The sequence below is a fragment of the Topomyia yanbarensis genome, chromosome 2 (assembly GCF_030247195.1).
Source record: "Topomyia yanbarensis strain Yona2022 chromosome 2, ASM3024719v1, whole genome shotgun sequence".
Lineage (NCBI taxonomy): Eukaryota > Metazoa > Arthropoda > Insecta > Diptera > Culicidae > Topomyia > Topomyia yanbarensis.
In genome coordinates, this window is record NC_080671.1 from 133,004,169 (window position 1) to 133,012,622 (window position 8,454).

Consider the following 8,454-nt stretch of genomic DNA (forward strand, 5'->3'; position numbering starts at 1 on the left):
TCATCGGTATTTGCTTCTTTATTGGCGATGCTAGTTGTTGGTTTGGGAGCGGTTGTCGTGGTCGTTGTACCTGCATTATTGGGTAATCGGATCGTTGTTTTAGGTTTATCTGAAGGTATCGGTGGCTGCTTGTTAGAGTTGGCTGTAGTAGATGAGTTTTGACTAGTTGCTTCGGCGCATGTTTTTCCGTAGTAGGCTGTATAGTTACAGAATTGGCATGTTGGGGTCTGCCCGGGATATGTAATTAGCGTTGTTTGCTTATAGGTCACGCCATCCTTCGGTGATTTGCATTCGATAGTCATGTAAGAAGGTATTGGTTTAGTCACTCGCATTCTCACAATACGAACGCCATTGGGAATGCCGGAGAAAAAATTTCTCCAGGTGTCATTCGTAATTCAACTTCTCCATATTGCGACATGATTTGTTTGATGAAATTCTCCTTCGTGCGCGGGGCCAAATCATGGATACGCACGTCCACCATGTCGTTTTCCATATGCACGGGGATCTTGATTCTGGTGTTATTAAATTCGACCTCGTGTTGCATGTTGTTCTTTGCAATAAAGTTTTCGGCCTGTGCTAAGCTTCTAAACGTGATCAAAACACAGTTTTTACGTGATGTAGCTGAATGTAGGTAACTTCAGCGAGATTAAGCTCCATTTTCACTTTAACTAATTGTTCCACTTCCTTAACTGTTCGTGTTATCCCGTAGCACAGGCACTTTTGCTTCATTTGGCAAACTCATTTTACTCCGCAGCCGGGGGCAACGATACAATTTGTATGTGCACTGATATAGAACAATAGCTAGCTTGATTCACTGGTGCCTGTAGCCTGCTATAGCGTAGCAATTTTTTTTACTTCTGCTTTTTGCGACATCAGAAGGTAGACCTTCTAGTTCTTTTGGTAATACATTTAACAAATTTCACGTACCGTCAAGTCCCCAGTTACCGTGCGTTTAGGTGGATTTGACGTGACTTCAAATCCTGTTTTTTTATCAAAATGAAAACCGCCCTCATAGTCACCGTAAAAATACCTATCTAAATACGTCACAATTTAGAAATAATATAAAACTATTACCAACAAAACGAGAATAAGTAGTTGAGGACATTTGTTTGGCACCAGTGCACGTTATATGATCAACTTACGGTGTATTTAAAATTTTGATTCAACTTTAGTTGGAATGTTTCAATAAAACGATGAAACGAAAGGATTTGGGATCTGGATCTCTCCGATGGATTTAGGGAGCTAGTTCTTTAAATTTCGTGATTTTGAAACTGCACGGTGAACGACACATGCACGGCGACTGGCGATTTGAAGGAAAATTAGAAGATATTAGTAATCAGTGTTTTCATTCGATTTGTAGACAATTTTCTTTAATCAATTAAATTGTGGGCAGTTTCCTTCAGTTGATTTAATCATTTAAATTTATATTTTGATCCTATTGATTACCAAAAATCCTTCCTAACTGGGGTTCTAATCTACCCGACCAAGGCTAGTCTTGAAAATAGTTTCATTTAAATAGAATATATCAAAAAATTGTGTTAGCATGATGCCTTGGAACTGGTAATACTCGCAGAACACCAGACAAAGAAAATAGAAGTTGAACCGTCTCTGCGCATCTACAAATCGCTTGCTAAATCAGAAGATTTTGTACGAATTTCGACATTCTCTTCGTTCGAACATTTTATGGATATTTTTCTACTCATTTCGGTTTAGCATCTTCTACGCCTTTTAAAGGTGTAGCTTGGAACACCTAGTGTTTTCCAGCACCGTCAAGCATTGTCATATTCGGTTAGCGCATAAATACTGTGAACTCTAGAATATACTTTGTTGTAACGAGAGTAAGTACTATAACCTTTCTTGTGACAATGAACATATTTTTAGGATTGTCTTTGATTTGGAATTGATTTCATTATGAACTTTTCAAAATTTAATTTAGTTTCTAGTGACTATATCAAATTGTCAGAATTAAAAGCTTTATGCAAATTTTTTTAAGCCCCTCCCGAAACAAAATCCTGGCTACGGGCCTGCGTTAGACCACGCTCCAACATGCTGAACTTTCCTCAGGTTTTCAGTTTCGGGAGACAAATGGTGTATGGCTGAACATCTAGGGCCTAGGCTGCCACAACTCTGCGTGATTTTACAAATGTACAAATGCCGTTTCGGGTTGAAAATTAACGGATATTTACGCTTCCTCTTGAAAAACTTCGGATTAAAACGGTTTTGTATTAATAAGGTTTTTTTTACATGGGGGATACGTACCGTGTAAAAAACCCTAAAAAAAAACTCTCAAACCCAATCAAGATATTTTTGGAACAGGCTTGATGAGTGGACGCTAAATATCGATTTCTGAGGCCATTTTTAAAAACCCGATGACTTTCGGTTCAGTATGGGTATTTTAGGAACGGGCTTGACGAGTAGACACCAAATGTCGACGTCCGAGGCAATTTGAAAACGCCAAGATGGCGACTTTCGGTCTAACGGAATTCTCTATAACCCAATCAGTATTCATATTTTCAAGCGGGCCTAATGAGCGCATGAGATCAATGTCTGAGGTCCCTCTGAAATACAAGATGGCGACTACCGGCTTTGCGATATGCTGTATAACTCAGACAACGTGGAGTGTTTTGGAACTTGATTGACAAATATGCAGTTGCCAGAGGTCTGATGTCATTTTAACACCCTAGGTGGTTCTGATTATTTATTATGAATATCCAGTGTAACACAAAAAGGTACATTTATTTTTGTATATTTTACGTTTATTTGATAGGAAAAATGTGCTCATGGATGGATTTAATCGAATTTGAGTTGGTTCGTTTACTAGAGCCCCTCGAACGGATTTTCATGTGCGGCTGACAAAATCGATTCAAAAAGCTAATAAAATTAGGCGTAGACAAAATCGGGGGAAATAATAAATTCAGGTCTTCGCTGTATTATTAAAGTTAATGAGATTTCCACCAGGTTTGTGTGGATGTGAATGTGCACAAAGAGCGAAATACACCGATGCAAAAATGAGCAGCACAAGAACACTGCGAAGTGCAGATTACCCGCACAAAGAGAAACTTGAAAACGAAAAAGAGAAAGAGCTGTGCACGAAGAGATGCAGAATTTGGCACAAAGAGTCACCTTGAAGAGCCACTTTTTGTGCCTCCCCTCACTGGCAAACAGGGAGAAAGGCGAATCAAACTACAATTCAGATAAAGATTGATCGGAAGAACGTTTTTATAATGTTTTGTGGTTGCCTTCTCTGCATCCGTGCGCGTGGGACCAAGATGCACACTAAAGAGCCTCTTTATTTTTACTCTTTAAGGTGTGCAGCCATGGAGTAGAATGCACACATGGGAGCAACACACATCGAAGTGAAGAGGTGTATTGTGGAAGAGAAGAGTGGTGGCTCGCATGAAAAGTGCAAAGAGCGTTTTTTTCTCTTTATTTTTTCTGAGGTGAATTCCACCCCTGATGTCCACTAAAGTAGGAGTCACCATCTTGGATTAATACATGACTTCCGGAATTGACGGTCCGGTCTATTCATCAATGCTATTCCAAAAATTCCCACATTGTTATGGTAATTGAAAATTTTACTAAACCGAAGTAGCCATCTTGGTTTTCAAAATGGGCTCAAACATCGATAGCTTACTTCTAGTCATCAATTACGTTCCAAAAATACCCGTAATGATTGGGTTTTAGAGAATTCAACGAAACTGGAAATCGCCATCCTGGTTTTCAAAATGGCCTCGGAAATAGACATTTGTCGTATACTCGTTAATACAGTTCCAAAAACAACCACACTGATAATATAATTTCGTAAATATAATGAAATCGATCATGCAATGCACGAATTCATTCGTTGTTTTCTGCAACGAAGTACTTTCGTGCATTGTAACTAGTAGGTTTCGTTCATTTCATGAAAAAGAATGGCCGCTTGGTGAACGAAGGCTTTCGTAAATTTTACACGTTTAATGTACACTGGACGAATGTAATCGTTGAAAACGACACTAATTTTCGTGAATGAAACGAAATGTTTCGTTTATTTTAATAAACGTTTGTGTATAATACGAACGATTTCATTACTCACAGGAATTTATTTCGTTCATCTTAGTTTTCGTATTCATTATTTTTGCAATTGATATTTTAGGATCGATGTTTGACGACAACGATTTTTCTAACTAACTAAAAGAATCGATCTGGCAAAATCGATTTTATTTCAACCTGCTCACCTGTATTGAGGACTAGAAAGATTGTGGTGTAATGAAATGGACGCTTGATGAACACAAGTTTTGGTAAATTTTACTTATCTATAGTGTACACGGCACGAATGAAACAAAATGATTCGTTTGTTTCAATAAATGTTTGCGTATATTACGAACGACTTCGTTGGTCGCACGAATTCATTTCGTTTATTTTAGAAAAGTGTTCGTATTTGTTAGCCTCTTATTGTTTTCAGTCGATCTTTTGGGATCGATGTTTGACAACTTCGATTTTTTTTAATTTTAAAAAATCGATGTGGCCAAATCGATTTTACTGTGGTGTGAAGAAATGTCCGCTTGATGAACGAAAGTTTTCGTAAATTTTACTTATTTTGTGTACATTGCACGAATGTTGTCGTTGAAAACGACGTTATTTTTCGTGAATGAAACGAAATGTTTTGCTTATTTTAATAAACAATTGTGTATATTACGAACAAGCTCGTTGGTCGCACGAATTCATTTCGTTCATCTAAGACAAGTTTTCGTAATCATCTTTCATCGTTCATCTCTCGTCATTCTCGATTAGTTAAATTTTGTGAGGAGTAAAGTGCATAACGTTAAAAGTTAATTAAATAGTTAATTTCTCCGTGTAAAATAGTGGCCCTGTAACTAGAATCTTCATCTAACCGATAGCAGCGCAAGAAACCATACAGCATGGCTGTTAAAGCAATCACCGATGAAGCTCACTTCCAAACCGAACTAGCCGCAGCAGGAGGAAAATTAGTCGTTGTGGATTTTACCGCAGCTTGGTGTGGACCGTTCTGAAACATATCGCATTTGTTCGATCAGCTTCCGGCGAAATATCCAAAGGCTGTGTTTCTCAAGGTGGACGTCGACAGATGTACCGAAACGGCGCCGTCCCAGTGCATGTCGACCATGTCAATGTTTATTTTCTACCAAGCCAGAACAAAGATTGACAGGATGCAGGGTGCAGACATTAATGGACTTGAAGCCAAAATACAGAAACATTACGTCGCCAGCTTGTATGAATCTGGAGAAGATTACGGTCATGGAATGATGGACTTGAACACCTTCATCCAGAAGAACCAGTGCGAATGTTTGAACGAATCGAACGACCACCCGATGGTGAATGCGAAAGTTCCAGCGGTGGTCATCTGGTGTCCGATTATGACGAACAGTTGATCATTTCGATTACCGTCAATCAGCTGGTCAAAATCAGTACCATCAAGTTCAAAGCACCGCCCTCTCATGGACTGAAAAAAGGTGAGAATCATTATCAATCAACCAAGCACCATCGATTTCGATATGGCCGAATCGCAAGTTTCGGTGCAGGATCTGGTACTGGGGAAGAAGGATCTTGTGTCAGGATCGCCGATTCCGTTGCACTTCGTTAAATTTCAGAACGTGCAGAATATGCAGCTGTTCGTGAAGGATAACCATTCTGGTGGCGAGACGACCATTATCGATCATTTGGCCTTCCTCGGGTCACCGATTGCAACGACTAAGATGGATGACTTCCAGCGGGTGGCTGGGAAGAAGGGTGAAAGCTACTAGATTGTTTGAGCCGCCGGGAGAAGGATGGTTAGAAGGCGGTGGATAGGTGCGGTGACGAATATGTTTGATCGTATATTTAAAAGGTTAGAGATAGTGATGCGCGTTAACTTGTTCTTTTTATAAATTGTTCAATAAAATAATGAGCAGGAAAAAATGGCATATTATTTTGATATTGCTCCGGCAGAGAAAAACTCAATCTTGTTCATACAAAACCACCGAGCAGTTCGCGATGGCTCAGCTGAATCCGTACACTCCGGATTCTGGATCAACTGGAAACGAAAGAGGTTCAGGAAATCTTCCTGAAACCGGCGGGCACGGATACGGCTACTAAATAGTCAGACTGAGACTGTCGTGATGAATTGTTGACGTATTCTATCTCTATTGAAGCTTTTTTGACGTTGACGGTTTGACGAATAGTTCTCGTAAATATTACAAAGATGTTCGTATATAGTAGCGAACAATTCGTTTGCCGAATGAAGCTGTTTCGTAATAAGCCAACGAAAGTCGTTTCGTGGTATTCACGAAAAATTCGTAATAAAAAATAAAAATGTTTCAATAGAACTACGAACGATTCATTATATGTACGAGAAAATTCAGATATTTTATGAAAATTGTCTGTACGAAACAAATTTCTGGCGATTTACGAATATATTCTATCAGTGCATATTGTGGAAGTGCGGGCCAGACGAAAATTTTCAAGATCCGCCTTTTTCACTTTTCCAAAAATCTTCAAAGTTCTGTGTATTCAAAAGGTCTTGGAATAAAAACAGAAACCGTGGTAAATTTTACAATCCGTACAAAAATAGTTGTTGAGTCTTTTGCCTTTAAAAGGATATTTAATAATATTTTTGCGATTGAATGATTGCCCCTAAATAACCAACCAAACTCTCATATGGCAAAAATTGCCGGTATGTGTTACGCATTAAGTTCATCATAATATGATGCATCATTATCATGATATCTAAGAATGACAAATTTTTTAGGTTCGTGATTTTTTTTCATAAAAACGATGAAGAGTTTTTTTCCGTGTGCTGACGACTTCGGAGCCGGACAATACAACATCCTCACCCCGGAGTGCCCGACGACAGTTTCGAGATCTGGAGCCCACTCCATACTGCATCAGTGGCGTAGCCAGGGGGGGGGGGGGGGTTGGTGGTTAACCCCCCCCCAAACCAAAATTAATTGGATTGAAAAAAAAAAATTGATGCTGACGAATTTTATTTAATATTCCACAAAAATATTCTCTGATCACTACATTGAGAACTGTGTTTAAAGCGTCATGAGAACTTTTGGAAAATTATGGGAAGGGGATCTTGTAACTTATCTCTTAGCCAAAATCCCATAGTTGTCAAATTACTTCAATGTAAAATAAAATAACTGTCTGAATTATTATGAGCTCATTTTTGGAAAGATGCTTCAAAATATGGATTAGAGACAATTTTTCGAATGGGAATCTAAATTTGAATAGGTTGATTGCATATAAAACATAAGCTTGTTTACCGAAAACATACATACATTTCAACATTTGCTGAAAATGTATTTTTTTAGATTGTGTAGAGTTTAAACAACAATTCAATATGGTTAACAACAAGAATAACATTTCAGAAACTAGTTGAAAGCTGATGTAATTTTGTCTCTAGCAGGTCAGGATCGGTTTTATGAGCATTGGATTTTTGTTGTATTATCAGCTATATGAATAGCCTCTTAGCAGGATGCAATGAATGGCGTACTAAAATTTTGTGTGCTACGTACTAGTACTGCAAGTTGTGAGGTTGACTAATAAAGAAAAGTAAAATTAATGCTCGATAAATTTTTAACGGTCACGATCACATTCATTCGAAACTGCCAAATTTCGATGTTCAGTAACATTGAAGAATTTCAAAACGTAAAACTGTTCATCTGCTGATAGAATAATTTTGACGGTTAATCCTCCTAGAAGTAATTATAGACAAGAATTACTCTTCAACCAAATTTGGGTCGAGACTTAATGTCTCCAGCAAAGTTTTCGAAAGTGCTATTTCAAACAACTTTGTCAAAGACATAAATATCCCACATATTCAGAGTATCGAAATATAGTAGTAGAAAACCTTTACAACAAGCTATTCTGAAATTACTGTATTTGATAAATCTCTTCTGCGGTAATTAAATAATAAATTCACATTGCGTTCAAGGTGCCTTTGAAGCTTACAAAAAAATAAGGGAACTGGATATAAAACAAATAATTCCCAGATATTAAAAGGACTCAAAAACACAAAGAGTGATTCCATTTTCAGGAGCTAGCATCAATTCGGCGCAAGCTTAGTCCGCCCACCAAGTTAGTGTCGGATTCTGCTGAGATGAAGTCGAAACGCAAGTTTCAGTTCCATCCATCCATAATTTAGTTATAGGTTTTGTGTTCTCAACTCGCAATGATTGTTTCAAACAATTTCATCCGTAGCGCAGAAAAAAAAGTTTTCACCTAATTTTTTTTTCACTAAGAAGAAATATAGCAGGCCCAGTCCATTTAAATCCCTATATGTTGAATTCATGTAGCCTTCATATTTTCAACAAAATTGTTTGAAATGACATTATCAAAAACTTTGCTGAAGGCACCATGTCTCTTAATATTTTTGAAAAATTAATTCACCATAATTACCTCTATGAGAGTTAATCACTAAAATTTCTATATCAAAGCACGCGCTGTTTTATGTTGATA

At 37.8% G+C, this 8,454-nt stretch overlaps 1 pseudogene; it reads left to right on the forward strand.

The window, feature by feature from the left end:
- The first annotated feature begins 4,738 nt into the window (after positions 1-4,738).
- LOC131686234 (thioredoxin-like protein 1) lies at positions 4,739-5,779 on the forward strand (annotated as a pseudogene).
- Positions 5,780-8,454: the final 2,675 nt, after the last annotated feature.